Raw genomic sequence first — 20,983 nt, forward strand, 5'->3', positions numbered from 1 at the left:
TGATCGTTCTGATGGTAAATGTCCATCAAATGGTAGGAATCATTTATCACACTACCGACTGCCCATGTTAACAGGCTTTTAGCTGCATTGTTTGCAACTCAGCATTAGGTATTGATTAACAGTGTCAGCGATGGCAGATGAGAGGCTGACTGTAGAGTCACTGGGAGATTTGGGCAGGAAGTCTCTTGTAATAATCCTAAAAGAAAGCTATGACCAGTCATAGACAGAAGGGAAATTAAATATCTAATGAAAATTATTTTACTATTAAAATTCGACATAGGAGCGTAGACAGATCCCAAGCTGGTCTTTGGGGAAAACGATACTGATAAAGGTCAGGGATGAATAAATGTAATGCTATAATGTACCCGCCCTTCTAAATGACCACTGCAATGTAAGTCATGGAAGCTATCCTGTCATTTATGTCAAAGCAGTTAAAGATCCTGTTATTTTGTGAAGAAGTACATATGTTTATCATAGTTATTGTGGTGTTTTCTCCTTCGGCTCAGAGAATTTCACAAACACATCAATTAGCTTTGGGCACCCGTGACCCTGTTCCCAGTTTACCTATTTTCCGAACCACTACATCCCGTAAACACTTCACAAGACGTCATTTTGGAGATGCTATGACCCAGTCATCAACTATCAAACTGACTGTTCACCTTTTGACTACTGTATCTCATAGGCACTGTATCAGGTGCCGTTGTTGGGACATAATGATAAGTTCTCTTCACCTATCCTCTGCCTACATTACAGCAAGGTGTGAAACAAACACTGTAAAGTATGAGGCCTCTGGTTGAATACAAAATGTTATTCTTCAGCAGAACAATAAACCTTTACAGCCAATGTCATTAAAGGACAACTCCGGCCCAAACTATTTTTTAATATGTTATTACTTATGGAAAGTTAGACAAATTTCTAATGTACATTAATTATGGGAAATGCACATATAGGGCTATTTCCCTTAATTTAGTAGATCAGGGAGACTTCAGATTCTCTGAAATACTGTGACATCACGAACCGGGGGTGTAATTACAATGCAGTGTCCAGCAGGGGGCGCTCTATATATATATATATAGAAGTCAATGAGTACCATTGACTTCTATATATATTGTCTTTGCTCCCCAAAGTAATCCATAAATGTATTTAACCAGTACATTTGGAGGGCACCGAGCAGGGAGGCAAAGATGTGCATCTACCTCCCCCCTCCCTCCCTGCTCGGTGCTGCTGCTGCCACATATACACAGTACTACTCCCCTATTATCTGCTCATATTATGAGCAGATAATAGGGGAGTAGTACCTGTGCTATCCCCATAACGAACGTCACTGCCACCGCCGCACAGCTTCTTGTCACAAGGGCTTTAGCATGCCCCCTCCGCCACTCCCCCTCCTCCTCCTCCCAGCTAACAAGTTCTAACTATCGTGCTGCTCATCGCCGCTTCTCTCCACCGCCGTTGGCCGCCGCTGCTCTCTGCTCCCACATACCGCTTCCCGGTCCGCACTGCATGCCGGCTCCCTGTGGTGTGGGCGTGCTTCCTGTTCTTGGCCGGCATGCAGTGCGGACTGGAAAGCGGTATGTGGGAGCAGAGAGCAGCGGCGGAGAGAGGTAGTGAGCAGCGGCGGCAGTGAGCGGTGGGATAGCTAGAACTTGTAAGCTGGGAGGAGGAGGGGGCATGCTGAAGCCCTTGTGATAAGAAGCTGTGCGGCGGCGGCGTTCATTATTGGGATAGCACAGGTACTACTCCCCCATTATCTGCTCATAATATAAGCAGATAATAGGAAAGTAGTACTGTGTATATGTGGCAGCAGCAGCACCAAGCAGCTCCCCAAAGTATTCCATAAATGTATTAAATCAAAAACATACTGTATCTTACATTTACATACACATCCATTGTAATTCCAATGGAGTGTCCAGCAGGGGCGCACTATATATAGAAGTCAATGGTACTCATTGACTTCAATATATATATATATATATATATATATATATATATAGTGCGCCCCCTGCTGGACACTCCATTGTAATTACACCCCAGGTTCGTGACGTCACAGTATTTCAGAGAATCTGAGGTCTCCTTGATCTACTAAATTAAGGTAAATAGCCCTATATGTGCATTTCCCATAATTAATGTACATTAGAAATTTGTCTAACTTTCCATAAGTAATAACATATTAAAAATAGTTTTGGCCGGACTTCTCCTTTAAGAATATACCTAATGTAAAGAAGAACAGAGAGTCCTGGAAGTGATGATATGTCCCCCACAGAGCCCATATCTCATCATTATCATCGTGTCTGTGTGGGATTCCATTAAGAGACAGAAGGACTTGAGCATGATTACATCTACAGAAGGTAAGAGGTTAGTTCTTCAAGATGTTTGGAGCAACCTCCCTGCTGAGTTCCTTCAGAAACTGTGTACAAGTGTATTGAGAAGAATGGATGATGTTCTGAGGGCAAAGGGTGGTCACACCAAATATTGATATGATTTAGATTACTGTTCTGTTCTTAACTTTGCATTTTGTTCAGTAATAAAAAATAAACATGTCTCATTCTCAAATTCTTTATATATATATATATATATATATATATATATATATATATATATATATATATGCTTTGCTGCATGTATTGAATGTTCTGAAGTTTGAACAATAAATCACCTTGGTTGATCATCGTTACTTTATTGATTGAAGTTCTTGGTAGGAACCTTATCGTCTGGCACCCGCCTCGCTGGAACCTTTAGTGCCACTCGCTTCCACAACATATATATATATATATATATATATATATATAATATATATATATATATATATATATATATATATATATATATATTATATATATATATATATATATATATATTTCTGCTATCTCTAGACCTATAATGGTCTAATATCCAGACATCTCTACATAAAATGGCTTTTGCTATGCTTATAGACTTTGTCAATCCCAAAATTTGCATTAGTATTCTTTTATTTCTCCCCATCCATTTCACTCTCTTACTGTATGCACAACACCCTGTTCAGCTCCATCTACTCTCTAACCTGCTGCCCACAGAGCAGACTGTATTTTTAATATTACAAGTTTAGCTTTATATCTAAAACAACAAATCCCTGCATGCTAGGACTGTAAATGTTGAAAGAAATATAATACCATTTGTTGTATGTGCAAAAAAAATATATTACAAAGTTTTTCTTGGAAAAACGGAATTAGCTTTGGTAAACACCATTATATTATATCTAATATTACTACATATCCCATAAATGTGTCATTTATATAAAGTTTGCATCCATCCATTCCTTACATTGCCTCTTGGTGGCAGTGTTGCAGCTATAACTCTACCTTGTGTTGTAGGTGCATCTACTTTGCATACAATCTTTAAGGCAAACATTTTCATCTGGAGCCAACTTGGCACAATCACTGAGCGTTAGATGATTACTTTTACGAAAGGTGTGTCCAATCCTCAAGGGTTTAATATATTTTACGAAAGGGAATTCATTACACTTGCCCAGCTTCTTACCATTAAATCTTTCTTCTGCATATATTGATCTAGCAAAGTAACACAAAGAAAACTGTTCCACTTATGGATAAATAAACATTATACTGCTTATCTAATATGAATCAATTCTTCATCGATTGCCAGTGACAGGTTCAGTATGTTTAAATAATATGCATGTTTGTAAAAAAAAAGACAAGAGCAGTGGGCAGAATTGTATGTACTGTGAGAAAAAAAGCGCTTGTGCACCGCTATAACATTAACCCTGGTGTGTGAGGAGGAGCAGATGTCTTATGTGCTTTGAGGAGTTGCCCTTTAAGGAGTTCCAGGCTGCTTATCCATTTAGAAAACACTAAGGGAGGCATTTATCAAACATGGTGTAAGTGAAACTGTCTCAGTTGCCCCTAGCAACCAATCAGATTCCATCTTTCATTTTCCAAAGAGTCTGTATTGAAAGAAAGGTGGAATCATATTGGTTGCTAGGGGCAACTGGGCCAATTTTACTATACACCAGTTTGATAAATCTCCCCCTATGGGTCCATTCGCTAGGTACTATAGCAGTAGGTTTGGGAAAGCTGTATCTGCGTAACCCTTATCCACCACTGCTACCATCAATATAGGTACAGGAGATGGTTCTTTTACAAAACGACCCCTTATTTTACAGTTTTTTTTGCACAATCCATCAGACCACGCCATTTATCAGGCTGGACCTTCTTGATCTTCTTAAATGAAGCATGTCCCTATATTTATGGTAGATGATCACTACCAGATAAGGATTCAGCTTCCATTACACTACTGCTACAGTACTCACTTCATTGTGACATGTAAATCCTACTCAGCAACCTGTATGACTTTTTACATAGCATGTAATGAGATACAGACTGAGAGACATAAATAACTACAAATAAATAACTTTTCCACATAATAATTTCCTAATGGTTCCTAATGGTTCCACTGCAGTGAGTAATGACAGGACCCTGCTCTGCATAGTGCTCTGTGACATCAGTAGATCAGAGCAGGGAATCGGGAACTGAAGGACTTATACCCTTATTCCACGGAACGATTATCGTTCATAAACTCGCTCCAACGACCGCTCGTTAACAATCACTAAACAATTTTTTTTAGCGAACGATAACACATAACGTGAACGATATATGTAGTGTAACGATTATTTTGCGGTCGTTACATGGTCGTTTAAAACGTTCGCCGGGGTGATCATGACCATACGACACAACTACTTTTTTTAAACCTTTTTACGAACGACTGAAAGATTTCTAATTTTACGAACCGATTAGCGAATTATCTTTCAAAGACCAACGACTTTTTTTCGACATGCTGAAAAACAATTTTGAACGACAGTATAACGTCGTTTGCCTTTGTCATTCGCTCGTTTACACCAATTCCACGAAGCGATTATCGTTAATGAGCGGTCGTTGGAGCAAGTTTATGAACGATAATCGTTCCGTGGAATAGGGCCTTTAGATAGCCCTGCAGTAAATGTCATTGGCAGCAGAGGGGGCAGTGTCGCCCTTTAGTGCTGCCAGACGATGGAAGTGCATATGTAAAGAAAAAACTATATATTTATTTCAATAGACTTATATGACAAAGTATTATAACTTTATTAAAGCAATGTATTAGCAAGAACTTTTTTTTTTTTTTTTATCTTTGAAGTACTCCTTTAGAGATCGATTCCTGTCCCAGCACTGGCGCTTACAGTGATCAGACACTGAGCCATGCACATGTCCAAAAAATTTATCTGGATATCTGGATCAGGAAACCTGGATAAATTTCAAGACCCAAAGGCTTCTGTTAGGCATGGACACCCTTCAGTATTTTTCCTGCAGGGTGTCTGTTCCCGAAAATAGGTCATGAAATTATAGATCCTGTCCTATTTTAATCCTGACAGCCGGAGAGCTCTGAATGTGCATCCAGAAACTGTCATGAAACGTCAGCATGCAGGCAAGTACCACCGAGTGCTGCCTCTGACCCTTTTACTGTATGTGCTCCCATTTAGAAGTGCATACAGTTAAATGTGGCACTGGCTCCTCATCCTGTCAATGACTGTTTGGGCCAAAGGCAGCATTATGCCTCCGGCCACAAGAGGCTGCTCTCTCTCCCCAGAGCGGAGAAAACAAGCTGAGAGCTGCGCATCCGATGACTGTTTTTTTTTTTTTTATTATAAATTTTTTTCTTTTCAGTTTTTACAGTCAGGTAATACTGATTTTTTCCTGAATGTGGCCTGAATAGGTGATAACAGTCCATTGTTGAAAACCCCAGCTAGGAGTGCCTATCCTGTTGGTTATCATGGGTCTACTTCCTGTCAACTTTCACACAGAGGATTAACCTGTTGCATGTCTCCCTGAAGAAAAAACCTTCCTCAGAAAGAAAAACCATCATCCTATCCTTCACATTGTGGAGAGATACCACAGAGATACCAGAGAATGTACTAGAATGCTAGAACAGACAAACTGCAAAAAATATTGGTCAGATTTAAAAGAGCATTTGACAAATGTATAAAATTTGGCAAAGGTTTTTCCATAAATAATTGGTTGACATGTATGCAATGCATGAGTTGGCATAGGGAGAAGAAGTATGTTTAGCAGGCTTAGCAGGATGTACCAAATTATATAATGATTTAATAAATCTGATACAATTTGCATAATTTTCACTGACTTGGAAATGCATGCATCTTATGACATCATTGATAAATCTCCTCCAATATGTTTAAGCATAGCATCGTTCTGACATGCGAGAAGCGGGATGAGCCTTGCTTTGCAGAACATGTTATTAATGCATACGTCTCAGCTAGTTTAATCAATATTTACAGATTATGCTCTTCGCACTCTCATCTTTTATTTTGTCAGCATAAAAGTCATCACGCAGTGTGCACAAAATGTAATTTAGAATATTGCATACTGTAAATTGTGTCTCTCAGACTGACATTGCTCTATTTACACCTCACTGAAACTTCACTTTCGGTAAGGGGTTTACTACAATATATAATTTTCCGGACCACATATCATTTCTTTGTGACACTTCTTTAATTAAGTTATAAATTCTTTTCTTCAATATTATTCTGAAGGAGATCTAAAAATGAAGCTACATACATTTGTAAAGAATTTGACTTTTTAATTTCGTTTGCTTACTGTGATGGGAAGAAATGTGCTGATGAATATATTTTACAAGTATTAACATGTGTAACTAATGTTTATAGCGGTACAGATCGCAGGCTATGTGTATAGGGAAAAGCATTGCCGGATCATACCCAATGATGCCGCTCAGTAAAACTTACCAGGCGAACAGTATTTGGAAAGAAGCAACCTCAATTGGTACTGTTGTTTTGCAGAACTGGGATCACTGGTTTGAATCTGAGTGTGTTCTTTCTGTGCTATTCTTCTGCATAGTAACAAAAATGTTCACATTTGTGTGTTTGTTTTATCTTTTTTGAGGTATTTTCACAATAACACAAAAAAGTAGACGTTGGAAAATAGAATCTATACATGGAGGAGGGAAAAAACATAAAAAATATTATTGAACTACCTTACCACAGAGGGAGAAAACAATTAAACAAACAGCAATTCTTCTGCAAAAAAGGGAGGAACGGTAAACATAATTATGTTTTTTAATGTTTGCCATAGTCTGTATGTGTGTGTGAAGGGGAAATAAGACTGTGATCCACGTGTGTTTATGTTACCAGGGGTGCAAGAGTTCTTAGCATCGACAAGTTACCCAGTAAGGGTTCGTCCACATGCATTTATTTATTGTTTATTTCAGATGGTTTTCTCATTTCCCCCGCAGATGTCCTGTCAAAAAATGAAACTTAAAGCAATGTGATAGCAGTGGTCTCCTGTTTGTCTCCTGTTTGTGGTGATCAGTATGGATCAGTTAATTTAAAGCGTAACTATAATTTCAATAGCCAAAAAATGAAATTCCTCAAATAAAAAGCCCTCGTGTTACCCTTTAAAAGAGCCCTAAACTGCGTTGATAGCGTGTACGCTCGCTGAGATATCCCCAGTTGTTTGGCTCAGAAGAATAAATGAATTTTTCTTCTGGCTGAGAGAATGTGGGCGTGGCCTATCCCTCATCTCCCTGGCTGGGTCCCTCCATCCACTGACCAGCACCTTAGCAGATGTATCACACAAAGTAGGATTAGATACAGCCCCAGCATACAGTATCACAATGTAAGATTAGATTCAGAGCCCCAGCCGATGGTATCACACACAGTGGGATTAGATACAGTCATCTGCTCTCATTACACTGTAGGATAATGTCAGCTACAGCTCTTCCCCTGCGCTGCTCCTCTCACACACACAACACCCTCAGCTCTGCTTAGTCACCTCTGTGAGGGGAGGAGGGAGAACGTGCTGCTAGGAGGTGGGGGAGGAGGTTTTCTTTATGTTTCTCTCTGTGTCAGGGCTGTTATCTGATCCTCCTGTCAGAGTCTGTACACTCAGGACGGATCTGCAGGGAGGGGGCGTGTCCAGCAGGAATGCAGAAATAAGTCACAGCTAGAGAGGGCTATAAGGGCTTAATCAGCCTTCTGTATTTAAAAAACTGTTCATTTTAGGTTATTAATGTATATTGGAAAAATTCTTATCATGATCTAAGCTAACTAAAACTGAATGGTCAAAATATTTTGTAGTTGCGCTTTAACCCATAGACGCACTAGGACGTTATAGTACGTCCTGGCAGGAGGTTACTATCCGCACCAGGACGTACTATAACTTCCCGGCTCCCGATGCTCACTGTTTACATAAACAGTGACCGGGAGCCGAAACTAAACTGTCAGCTGATAGCTGACAGTTTAGTGTAGCTGCTGCTGGAGCCCCTGAAGGGCTCCAGTACAACCAATCACCGGCATCAGAGGATCGGTAACGATCCACGGATGACGGTAAAATAAGCAGTAAACCCCCGGTCCCGGTCTCTGCCGAGTTCCGGGATCCGGGGGAAGCTGCTGCCGCACCGTCCCCGCCCCCCGCTGCCGTGTGTTTCTGATCCCCCCCCCCGGTGCCGTGTCCTGTGTCCTCCGTACCCCCCCTCCCGTGTCCTGTGTCCTCCGTACCCCCCCTCCCGTGTCCTGTGTCCTCCGTACCCCACCACCTCCCGTGAAGTTGTGTCCTCCGTCCTCCCCTGATCCGTGTCCTCCGTTCCTCCCCCTCCCTTGATGTATCCTCCCCCGATCCTCCCCCTGCTGCTGTGACATCCTGCCCCCTATCCATACCACCCACCCACCACCGCCGGCGCTGCTGCTCACCGGAGGTTCACAGCCGTGGTCACTCCATCCCCCTCCTCCTTGCAGCATCACTAGCTCGCTGGATCCCAGAGCTCAGAGTGGGTTCCGGGACCGGAGAGCCAGTGCTGCAAGGAGGGGGAAGGAGTGATCTCTGCTGTGACCCCCTCCTGCTGCAGCAGCATGTACCAGCGTCTGTGTAATGACGCTGGTACATGCTGCTATATACTGTGATTGGCAGCTCTGTGATCAGAGCTGCCAATCACAGTATCTGATCATGGATGCAGGCTCTGATCCCTGACTTTGTGAGGAAATCAGAGCCTGCATCCATATATTGTAAAAAAAACACACACACACACACACACACATTTAATAAAAACTACCCCCTCCCCAGTGATCTCCCAGTAATAAGGGAGATCAGTTAGTTAGTGTCCGTCAGTCAGCGTCCGTTAGTAAGCGTCAGTCAGCGTCCGTTAGTAAGCGTCAGTCAGCGTCCGTTAGTAAGCGTCAGTCAGCATCCGTTAGTAAGCGCCAGGCAGCGTCCGTTAGTAAGCACCAGGCAGCGTCCGTTAGTAAGCATCAGTCAGCGTCCTTTAGTAAGCGTAAGCGTCAGTAAGCGTCTGTCAGTATCAGTCAACGTCCGTTAGTAAGTGTCGGTGTCAGTAAGTGTCCGTTAGTAAGCGTCAGTATCAGTCAATGTTCGTTAGTAAGAGTCAGTCAGCGTCCATTAGCAGGTGTTAGCAAGCGTCAGTCACCTTCTGTAAGTGTCAGCCAGCGTCCATTAGTAAGAGTCTGTCAGTGTCCGTTACTGAGCATCAGTCAGTGTCAGTTAGTTATCGTCAGTCAGCATCCATTAGTAAGTGTGAGTAAGTGTCAGTCAGTGTCCGTTAGTAAGTGTGAGTAAACGTCAGTCCGCGTCCGTTAGTAAGTGTCAGTAAATGTCCGTGCATTTACTGCTACAGCAGTAGTGCACACAGACATAGGTGCTCCTTCTCTTCTGAACCCTGTTGTGCACCCGTACAATAATTTACGTTCACAAATGGGGTATTTCCGTACTCAGGAAAAATTGCTTTACAAATATTGGGGGGCTTTTCCTCCTCCAAGCTTTTGGAAATTTGAAAAATTTGGGGTTTCACCAATGCATAAGTGTGAAAAATGTGATTTTTCATTTTCACGGTCCACTTTTGCAAAAAACTGTGAAAAACCTGTAGGGTCCAAATTTTTACTTTTCACACCTACTTTGCAGTTATTCCTGTGAAATGCCTAAAGGGTTAAAAACTGTTTTAAATTTCAATTTGAATACTTCAAAGGGTGAAGAGTTCAAAATAGGGGGGATTATGGGGGTTTCTAGTATACAGGCCTCTGGAATATGCTTCAAAACTGAACTGGTCCCTAAAAAAATCTGAGTTTAAATTTTCACAAAAATTTAGAAAATTGCTAATAAACTATTACGGCCTCTAAAATCCTAAAAAAGTTAAAGCATGCCCACCAAATGCTGCCAACATAAAGTAGACATGTTATAGATGTGAATTAATCAATAACCTTTGTGGCATAGCTATCTTCCTTATTGGCAGAGACTTTCAAATTTAGAGAAATGCAATTTTTTTCAATTTTTCACATTTTGGAGTTTTTCAAAAAAAAAGTTAAAGGTATCGGCCCAAATGTACCACTAACATAAAGTAGAACATGTCACGAAAAAACAATCTTGGAACCACAAGGATCGGTAAAAGCATTCCAGAGTTATTAATATATAAAGTGACACATGTGATATTTGAAAAATTTGGCCGTGTCATAAACACCAAAACTAGCTGTGTCCCCTAAGGGTTAAAGTGCTCGTGAAGAGAATCACTTCGCTATGTTCAGCCATCGGCCTGTCAGCCGGCTGCCTTTGAACTCTGTGACGCTCCGCTCCCAGTGCCTGCAAAAGCTGGATACAGTCCTAGGAAACTTCTCCTAGGACTGCATCCAGCGTTTCCAGGCACCCAGAGTAGAGCGGCACAGAGTTCAAAGGCGGCCAGCTGTCAAGCAGATGGCCGAGCACAGTAAAGCGATTTACTTCACTAGCACTGTAAATTTGCTCATCCCTAGTAATTAGCATGTATTACTGCTGCCAAACGAGAAATGGTCAGCACATCCAATACCACTATTCAAACTACGCAGGTGCACCCTGCCATGGCTGTAAGGCTATGTTCCCACAAAGTTTTTTCGGGTCCGTTTATAATTATTAAAATGACCTCTGTCCTTTTGAGTCCAAAATGATGTCCGTTATTTTGAGGATTGACCGCCCATCACTGCAATAACAGCTGCTGGTATATTATTCTAGTTTGGGTTACTAATTGGCCTTTGGGTGTGTCTTTAATTGAAAAGTCCAATAAATTTAATGGTAAAAATGGAGAAAGGATGGTGAAAAAGAAAAACTATAAAAGATAACGTCCGCTGTTTGCAAAAGACGTCCGAAAATAATTGACATCATCATTATTTTGATGTCCGCGCAGATTACGTCTGTGATTCCATTGACTTCAATGCATTGCATTGCAGTCAGTTAAATGGCAGCAATAACGGACTTCTTTTTAATTAGAAAAGGCGGACGTCTTTTCTCTTTTTTTGATGTGTGAACATAGCCTAATACAGACACAAACACAAAAGTGCTGTTGCATATTTCTGTTTTTGTGCATGTATTACTGCTGTCATCTCAGTGGAGATATTGCAGATTGGTAAGCCATCTCAATGCAAATAGTCAAAGGAAACTCGTGTCTGTTGTCATTCTGTGAATATTGTATGGTTTTTACTAGTTAAATTCCAGTCTTTTACATTAACAATGAACTATTACTGGTTATCTCTGATTCTAGCTTCAAGTTTCTTTATTTCTGAAAAGACAGTCACCCCCTAGGGGCAGTCATAAAGCTGTCTGCAAGTCCCAGACTTGTGCTCCCTCAGGGCTGTGTCAGCCTATATTATACTACCTCTAGTCAACTCAATTGGAAACTGAACTTGTGAGGATGTGTTGGGTTTCCAGAAGCGAATTTACCTCGAGAAGTTTTTCCTAGATGATTGTCAATTCAGGAGCGATATACCGTACTCCAAATCATACATGAATGGATTGCAAAATTGAGGGCTTAATCCAGGATGCAGTAAGGAACAAGATACAACTTGAATGACACTAGATTTCTAATTTCTATGCGATTTACATTAGTAGTATGGCGAGGATATAATTTAACAGAACAAAATAACTAAACAAACAATACAGCTTTGGAATGCAGATGCCGAAAGTTGAGTTCACACTGAAGATGAAAGACGTTGAGAATTTTGCACAGTCCTACAAAATCAGGTCAAACTGTCTTGTAAACTTTAAGGGGTTAACTGGGCTGTATAAAGAAATGTTGTTACCTGCATAACACATAATTTAGTGTAAAAGAGTCATAAGGTCCCTCTATTGCCTGCCACTTTATCATCGGTCTCAGTTTACAGTGTCTGGAACTTTACTGGCACATGGTTCTTCCAAGCCTATTATTGGCTGTCACATTCATGTGCTGTTACTTAGTGACAATGTGTGGCTAGTAGAGATGAGCGAACCTCGAGCATGCTCGAGTCGATCCGAACCCGAACTTTCGGCATTTGATAAGCGGTGCCTGCTGAACTTGGATAAAGCCCTAAGGCTATGTGGAAATCATGCATATAGTCATTGGCTGTATCCATGTTTTCCAGACAACCTTTAGAGCGTTATCCAAGTTCAGCAGCCGCCACTAATCAAATACCGAACGTTCGGGTTCGGATCGACTCAAACCCGAACCCGGTTTGCTCATCTCTAGTGGCTAGCCATTGTAGCAATAGCATCTGGTATGTTACACCTACCGGAGACAGAAAATTGCTGTTTGTCAACATCAATGCAAACATTAAAAAGGTATCGCTGTCGAAATATAGTAAAGCAAAAATAAAATAAAAATAAATATTTTTTTTCTGATTTATAAAAAGGGTCCTCACAAAATTATTGGGTAAAGGCATGGACAGGCATAAAAAAAAATTTAATAATACTCATCTGTCCCCATCCAGTTTGAATCAGCACAGCCCCAGCTGAGTAGCACAGGAAGCACCTGCTTAGCCAATGACTGGCTGAGACAGTCACCACTACCAGCAGTGATTGGCTGAGCAGGTACTTCCAGCATGTCTAGACAAAAGCAGAAAGCATTGGTTGGGATGGACATGACAGGGAACAAGGCCAGGTATGTATAACTATTTCTAGTTTTAAGAAAACTAAAGTTGTTTAATTTAAAATAATGCTGTCAACTACAATTTACACTCAAAGCTTTAAAGGGGTAGTCCACCCAAAAAAAATTTCTTTCAAATCAACTGGTGCCATAAAGTGCCAGAGATTTGTAATTCACTTCTATTAAAAAATCTTAAGTCTTCCAGTACTTATTAGCTGCTGTATGTCCAGCAGGAAGTGGTGTTTTCTTTCCTGTCTGACCCAGTGCTCTCTGTTGCCTCCTCTGTCCATGTCAGGAACTGTCCAAAGCAGGAGCAAATCCCCATAGAAAACCCCTCCTGCTCTCCAGACTGGAAATAATACAACTTCCTGTTGGGCATACAGCAGCTAATAAGTACTGGAAGGCTTGAGATTTTTTAATAGAAGTAAATTACAAATCTCTGTCACTTCATGGCAGCAGTTGATTTGAAAGAAAAAAAATTTGGGTGGACTACCCCTTTAAGAGCAAGGTGACGTGTGTTACCATTCATATATCCTTCTATATATAAATAGAAAAACACTTTTATTCTCTAATACTAAGTAGAAAGGAGGCTTGCCCAAGCCCCTGAAGTGCTGTAAAGCCTCCTCACTCCCCCACCCATTATTATTCTTGCTTGATCGACAGTCATCTATGAGCTTAGCCCTGCTTTCAAATCTCACACCTGTGCACAGCACAGTGCTGGAAACCAACTATCAATTAAGCAGGGATAGGGATACAAGAGGGAACAAGGAGTCATTAAAGAAAAGAACAGGCTTTTTTCTGGACTATTGTGGAATAGGTACAAGTTTATGATCACTTTTTAATTGTATGTTGGTATAACAGAGCTGTATGTATATTGGTGCAGCAGAGCAGTGTGTATGTGCAGCATTGTGTGCAGTGGCGTAACTATCATGTAGGCAGACCAGGCAGCTGCTATGGGGTCCAGGGGAGAGGAGAGGGGCTGCGCTGATTCTGCACACTACATGCTGCTGCCTGTCACCCTGGTCCGTCCCTGCCTCTATATAATAAGCTAAAACCCCAGATTACTATATAGAGGCAGTGAGTAACCGAATGACAGGCTTGTGCAGCAGTTCTGGGAGATTATATGTCGTCCTAATGCTACCAAAGAAGGGAGGGCCACCTCATGCTCAGGGGCCCACCAAGAAGTAGGGCCCACCAGAGGATTCCCCTGTTCCCCCGTGGATTAGTCCGAGCCTTAATGCTCTGTTCCCACACAGTATTTTTGGTCAGTGTTTTGCCAACAAATTTTATTTAGTTATAAAACAACGTAACAACGATGGCTATTTTGAAATAACGTCTGTTATTTTCCGTTAAATGACGGCCATCTACTAAATTTTAACAGCGTGTGAACATAGCCATTCTGTGTTTTCAATACACTCCTGGTTTTGGTTGCAAAATACTGAGCAAAATACTGAGCAAAAATACTGTGCGAAAGGGGGCTGTGTGTAAAACCATACATGTCAATGTATAAGCATCAGCTGGATAAAGGACGTCCTAAAAGTTTTGTTTGCTCTATGCTGTAGATTTCTTCAAATGATTTTCCACAGTATTTCTGTTTAGAAATCCAAACCAGATTATATTCTGCATCAATATTTTGATCTGGAAGGGGGTCCACACCTCCCATACAGCCCAGGGCCTATGGTACCCTTAATCCGCCCCTGCCCCTCCCTCTCATACTCACCTGGCCCAATGTAGTGTTCAGGGGTGTAACTAGAAATGGCTGAGCCACATAGCAAACTTTTGATTTGGGCCCCCCTCGACCATTCAATACGCCATCAACATACCTAACTTTACACAGGTTCTGTGCTCCATATAAATTACAGTGCAGTTATATTAACTCAAAGGGAACATCAAAGGGGACATCTTCTCTGATCAGAATTGTTTCCTTTTCACTCTCTTCTCCATCTGCCCTGGGCCTATATCAGAACTTCTCTGAGCCACAAATCCACAGAATCTGCCAGACAAACATATTAGGCTCCTCACTCTGGCACCATCCTCATCTCTCTACAAACTGCTCATCTACTGTATATTGGCCCCTTTACAACATTTAGTGGGTAGGCTGACTCTATGTGATCCCCCTTATAGTATATGCCTACCTCTGTGTAGCCACCTTATAGATGGCCCCTTGTTTAGTCTTCCATATAGATGGCCCCATGTGCATCTCCTTGAAAGCCCCCCTCTGTAGTCCCCCTATAGTAGATGACATCAGCTGTGCATGCCCTATAGTATATGGCCGTCCTCTCTGTAGCCCCTCCTTATAGATGGCCCCACTGTGTAGTTCACTATAATAGATGACCCCCACTGTGCATCACCTATTGTATACGCCGACCCTTTGTTGTCCTCCTTATAGATGCCCTTTCTGTGTAGAGCCCCTTATTTATGGGCCCCTATGTGTAGTCTCTCATATATGGTGCCCCTCCGTGTAGTCTCCCTTAGAGATGGACCCCCTCTGTGTATTCCCTCTTAAAGGTGTCCCCTCTCTGTGTATTCCATGTTATAGGTGCCCCCCCTGTGTATCCCCTCTTATATATGGGTCCCTCTGTGTATTCCCTCTTATAGATGCCCCCTCTGTGTAGTCCCCCTTACAGATTCCCCCGTGTTGTCCTCCTCTGCCCCCCTTATAAATGCCAACCCCCCATGTTGTCCCCCATATAGATGGCCCCCTTAAACATGCCCCTCTTGTGTTTGTCCCTTTATGTTTCCCCCCTTATAGATGCTCCCCTTGTGGTGGCCGCCTTATAGATGCCCCCTGGTGTTGTCCACTTATAGGTGCCCCCCTTATGTTTTCCCCCTTATAGATGCCCCCCTTATAGGTGCCCCCTTATGTTTTCCCCTTATAGCTTCCCCACTTATGTTTTCCACCTTAAAGGTGCCCCCCTTATGTTTTCCCCCTTATAAGTTCCCCCTTATAGCTGTCCCCTTATGTTTTCCCCCTTATAGATGCCCCCCATATGTTTTCCCCCTATAGGTGCCCCCTTATGTTTTCCCCCTTAAAGATGCTCCCCCTGTGTTTTCCCTCTTATGTTGCCCCTCTATAGATGGCCCACTCTGCAAAGCAGATAAAAAACACACAACTCACCTAACAACTAGCTCCTCCGTCACAGCTCTCTTGTCCTCTCATCTCCATGGGGGTGTCACGTGGATTCCTGGGCAGCACAGGCTCGGTGACCGCTGGGGCTGGTACTTTCAGCTCAGGGCCGTGCAGTCCCGTCCTATCCCGGTCAGCGCAGGTACCAGTGAGCTCAGTGTGTGCTGGCGGCGGGGACTTACGGCACACGGAGCGCGTGTTAGCAACGCTGCCGTACCAGCCCTGGTGGTCACCGAGCCTGCGCTGCCTAGAAATCCAGAGAGCACCCGCGCCACTGACCGGACCCCAAACAACTGCAGCACCCGGGAGGCCTACTTGGCCACCGGGTGCTGCAGGTATTGGCAGATCCGGGGGCCCGAGCCACAGGCCCGCTAATGCGACGGGGCCCCGTAGCAGCCTCTACGGCGGTAGTTCCGCCCTCGGTAGTGTTTCGGGAAATATTCCTCTCGAGTAACGAGCACCCGAGCATTTAAGTACTCGCTTATCTCTACTCTTATCTCTATCTCATCTTCTATCACTAAGGGTCAAAGAGAACAGAACACTTTGACCACTTAGAGTTGTGGATTTCACCAGTCCAGGCATCATTACTGAGATTTGGAAACCCGGGGACTTCACACCTCCCTAAGCGCACACCTGCTGTACAGAGTACAAAGGGCCTTATATTTCATAAAGTTATTTGAACTCTGTTATTAAAGCCTGTAGGCAAGTAAAAATTTGCTAGCAACACAGAATAATGCGTGTATGGAGAGCTAATTGTCATTTGGTTAACATTATCACAAAGAAGGATTATTAAGAAACTGCACTCAGCTCAGCTAGCTACATAAAAATATATAGGACTTCAATGAGAGGTATTGTAAGTGACAGACCAGGACAGCCGTGTAGACGACAAAGAATGGCCACAGGCTAAACAACTGTATTTGCTATTTTCCTGGGCAGATAATTTGTCAGGATGTACCCATTGTGAATACACAATTATATCTTTGTATGTAGCTATAGCACAATTGAGTAGCATGATACATTTTAGACTTGTTGAATTGTGAGTGATAAGTGCAGGAAACCTTTAAAAACTTATGCAAACAAGTAAATACATTTTTGATTGCCTTGCAGAGAAGCATTTCAGTGCCAGGCACTCTTCTCTTTGTCTGCAAGTTTATACTAGTGTGCCAGTCGTGTGCCAGTCATCAGCTGCCGCATGAATTCATTAGTAGATGTTGTCCCTGTACATTTTTTGGGTTTGAGTTACAACTCCTGTAGGCTATAGCTATAGAGTGCCAGATTCAGGGTCCAAGTAAAAAAGACCGCACTACTTTCTTTCTTTCTTTCTTTTTTTTTAAATTCTTTTTTATTAGAATTTTCAACACATACAACCATAAACCATACATAATACATTAGACAATAACATAAATGGACTCGCAAGTCCAGCTTAAATATTAAACCCTCCACTCCTTCAATTCAACTTATATACTTGTATTTGTCTGCTGATTGCTTATTGTAACAAACAACACAAATAAACATACAATTAACCCTGATCCAGGGCTACCATAAGTGGGTCAGAACCAAGAAAAATTAAATTATAGTCCTTTGCTTTCTCTCTACCTACAGGTATTTCATCCTTATATATCCCTCTCTATTAATTCTTTCTTCCTCTCTTTCCTTATTACTTCCTACTCCAAAAAGTACTATTTACTCATCTTTTCCCAATTCTGCCATTTTTTTTATTAATTGGTTTATCTGATCTCTCTCTGTTGTGATGATTTTTTCACATTTATACACATGTTGTATGACAGCTATTGCTTCTTTCGCCCGGGGAATTACATTGCTTCTCCAATTTTTAGCCAGCAGATTTTTTACAGTGGTCAATATTATACAAATTAACCCACGGTATCTTCAGGGTATCTTATTAATTCCTATCAACAATAGCCCTAGTTGGGGGTACTTAGATATATTCACCTCGGGCATTATTTTATCAATAATGACCCATATATCTTTCTAATATTCCCCTATACAGGGACAGGTCCGAAATATATGTGTCAGTGTACCCTCCTGTCCACATTCTCTCCAGCACCCATCTATGTTGAGTGTTGACAGGGTATGTAAGCGTGTTGGTGTGTAACACCACCTGTATACTATCTTAATTGCTGTTTCGAGGTGTGATACACAGGGCAGGGAGTTATGCATATGGTTTAAAGCTAATTTTCATTCTTCTTCTGTTATAGTCACTTTTAGGTCTTTTTATTTCCATGATTCCATGATCGCACTACTTTCAAAAGCAATATAACATTTTTATTTTAGGGTCAATATAGTTTTGTGGGTAAACTGTGTGGCTACTAGGTAATTCATGTCTGAAATCTGAAAATTGATGTGGATGTGCAGACTATTAGGCTATGTTCACACAACGTCAAAAATATTGAAATGGTGGCCGATTTTCATATTTAAAATAACGTCCGTTTTTGCCGCAAATTAACTGACTGCAATGGCAATGCATTGAAGTCAATGGGAAGACGGACGTCCAATGCACACAATGTGTTGAATAACGGACGTTTTTACTGCGGACATCAAAATAATGAACATGATCATTATTTTCAGACGTCTTTTGCAAACAGCGGACTTTTTTTATTAGTTGTTTACACACAGTTTTTCTTTTCTCACCGTTCTTTCTCCATTAAGTCAATTAAGTCAATGTAATGACAAGGGAAAAACCAAGGCCAGGTATCCATCCACAGACAGCTGTTTCAGGGTGTTGCCCCTCATCAGTATGGAGCAGGATTCGGGCTAGATGGGAGCAATGCCTAGTAGAGATATACAGGAAACAGATCACTGATAGCAGGGAGACCAGCCAAAGATAACACTTTCGGCTTGTCATTCCATTGACTTATAGGGCCACTTAATATGGTGGTTTCCCTACAGGAGCCACCCCTTGGCTGGGCCCTTCCCAGAGGGATATCTGGCTAGTCCTGTGTTTTCAGACTTTTAAATGAGGCTCCATAGGCTCTTATTTTTCTAAACTTATAAGCATTCCAACATCCTAGAAAATATGTCAAACATAAAAATGACATATGATAAATGTGAGATAGTTTATGAGGTATGAAAACCTGTTTTATAAGTCTAGAAGTTGAAATAGAAAAATGTTGGTGCTTTTTACAAATAAACATAGAAAGTATTAACCTAAATTTACCACTAAAATAAAGTACACTGCATATGGTCTATAAAATAGGGGTTGTCCTAAAATATTCTAAAAGGTCTGGATCCTCCACCCAAATAACAGTGCCCACATGCCTAGTGTAGTATACAGTATACAAGCTAGGTTCTACAGATGTTCTGCTTCTTTATGATTCCCCTCCCTCACCTCTTCCCTCCATTCTCTGGATGTTTGCCCCTAATCAGACTCGCCAGCAGTATACTGTTTTATTTCTTAGATTCTCTCTGTACTGTTACAATGTTTCATGTGTACATTGATGGATGGCTATAATGCATTATTCTTTATTGTATTGGTTCTTTCTGTTACTTTTATTGATGTTCCTACAAATATGATAGAATAAAAAATCAAGTGCCTTAAAATTAAGAAATATTTAAATAAGTAAAAGAATCAAAGGGGTATTCCATCAACTAAAATCTTACTTCCTGACCACAGAATAGGGTATACATTTTAATTCGATGGAATACCCCTTCAAAACATTCCCACAAAAAGCGACATTTAAAAAAAATTAAACAACATCAATAAAAACTGATATATATACAGTGGTACCTCGGTTCTCGAACTTAATTGGTTCCGGAAGGCAAGCAGTTTGAAAACCGAGCAGTGTCTTCCCATAGGAAATAATGTAAATGTGATTAATTGGTTCCAGTAGCCACCAATAATTACCTACAAAACTCATTTATTACACTGATAAGTGCTCAGTATAATCACTACAGTACAGTACAGAACAGCACTATACTGTACAAGACATTAAACATAAGAAATGTTCATCAGAACCAGCAATTATAGTACAGTAGTCACCAACTCCTCACCCATCCTTTACTGTATAGCGTCCCCCCCATCCAAGCACTGTAATGTATGGGAGATGGTGGTGCACTGCCTGTACTACTACTGCACTGTATATGCACTCCAGCAGTCTTATACAGCACTGTACTGTATGTGAAGCCTCACCACTGCTTAACTCGCCAGGTACAACCCACCATCCACGCTTGCAAAAACGTTCGAAAACCGAGCAAAGTTCAAATTCCAAACACTACTTCTGGGTAAATTTTTGTTCGAATACCAAGCAGTTCGAGTTCCAAAGCATTCGAAAACCGAGGTATTACTGTATATATATATATATATATATATATATATATATATATATATATTAGAAAAAAGAATCGATTTTGTCAAAAACGGACAACTTTCCAATATGTATGGTGGTCACCCAATGCTCTCCTAACAGATGATGTCAGTGGAGACAAAGATCAGGCATGTTTGATTTCAACTGCCTGGTCCTTTTGTTCTCCAACAGAGAAGTCCCTACCAGAGGAATTTGGAAGCAGCTTACCTCTCACCACTTCACGAACACTCAGGCAAGAACATTAAGACATATAGAGGGAAGGGATCAGGGGAGATAGCTTTCAGCCAAACTACAGTTGACAGTTATTACATGTATGTGTGTATATTAAAGGGAAACTGTCATCACTTTTATGCTGCCTGAACGAGTTATGTGGGCAGACCCTGGCAGTTTCGGCCTACCCTACAAGACTTGAGGCCCTGCTACACAATGCAAATTGCTGAATTGGGCAGATATTGCTCTGTGTAATAAAGACAACCATCAGCTGAGAAGTGACCAATCGTTCCTTCATCGTCTGCATTGCTCCGTGTAATAGGTGATGCATGGCTAACAGCTGATTAAAGGGGTAATCCAGTATGTAGAAAATAATAAAGATTATGCTTACCTCTGC

General features: G+C 41.4%; 1 protein-coding gene across 3 annotated transcripts in view; it reads left to right on the plus strand.

Moving 5' to 3' along the window:
* Positions 1-9,289: 9,289 nt before the first annotated feature.
* The window catches only part of EDAR (ectodysplasin A receptor), a 123,020-nt gene continuing 111,326 nt past the window's right edge, over positions 9,290-20,983 (plus strand). For 2 of the 3 annotated variants that reach the window (XM_069970918.1, XM_069970916.1), the window contains exon 1: positions 9,290-9,368. The gene's annotated coding sequence lies outside the window, so the exon portion shown is untranslated. The remainder of the gene's footprint in view (positions 9,369-20,983) is intronic. The other variant, XM_069970917.1, reaches the window with a different exon arrangement.

The sequence above is a fragment of the Dendropsophus ebraccatus genome, chromosome 5, assembly GCF_027789765.1.
Source record: "Dendropsophus ebraccatus isolate aDenEbr1 chromosome 5, aDenEbr1.pat, whole genome shotgun sequence".
In the NCBI taxonomy this organism is placed as follows: Eukaryota; Metazoa; Chordata; class Amphibia; order Anura; family Hylidae; genus Dendropsophus; species Dendropsophus ebraccatus.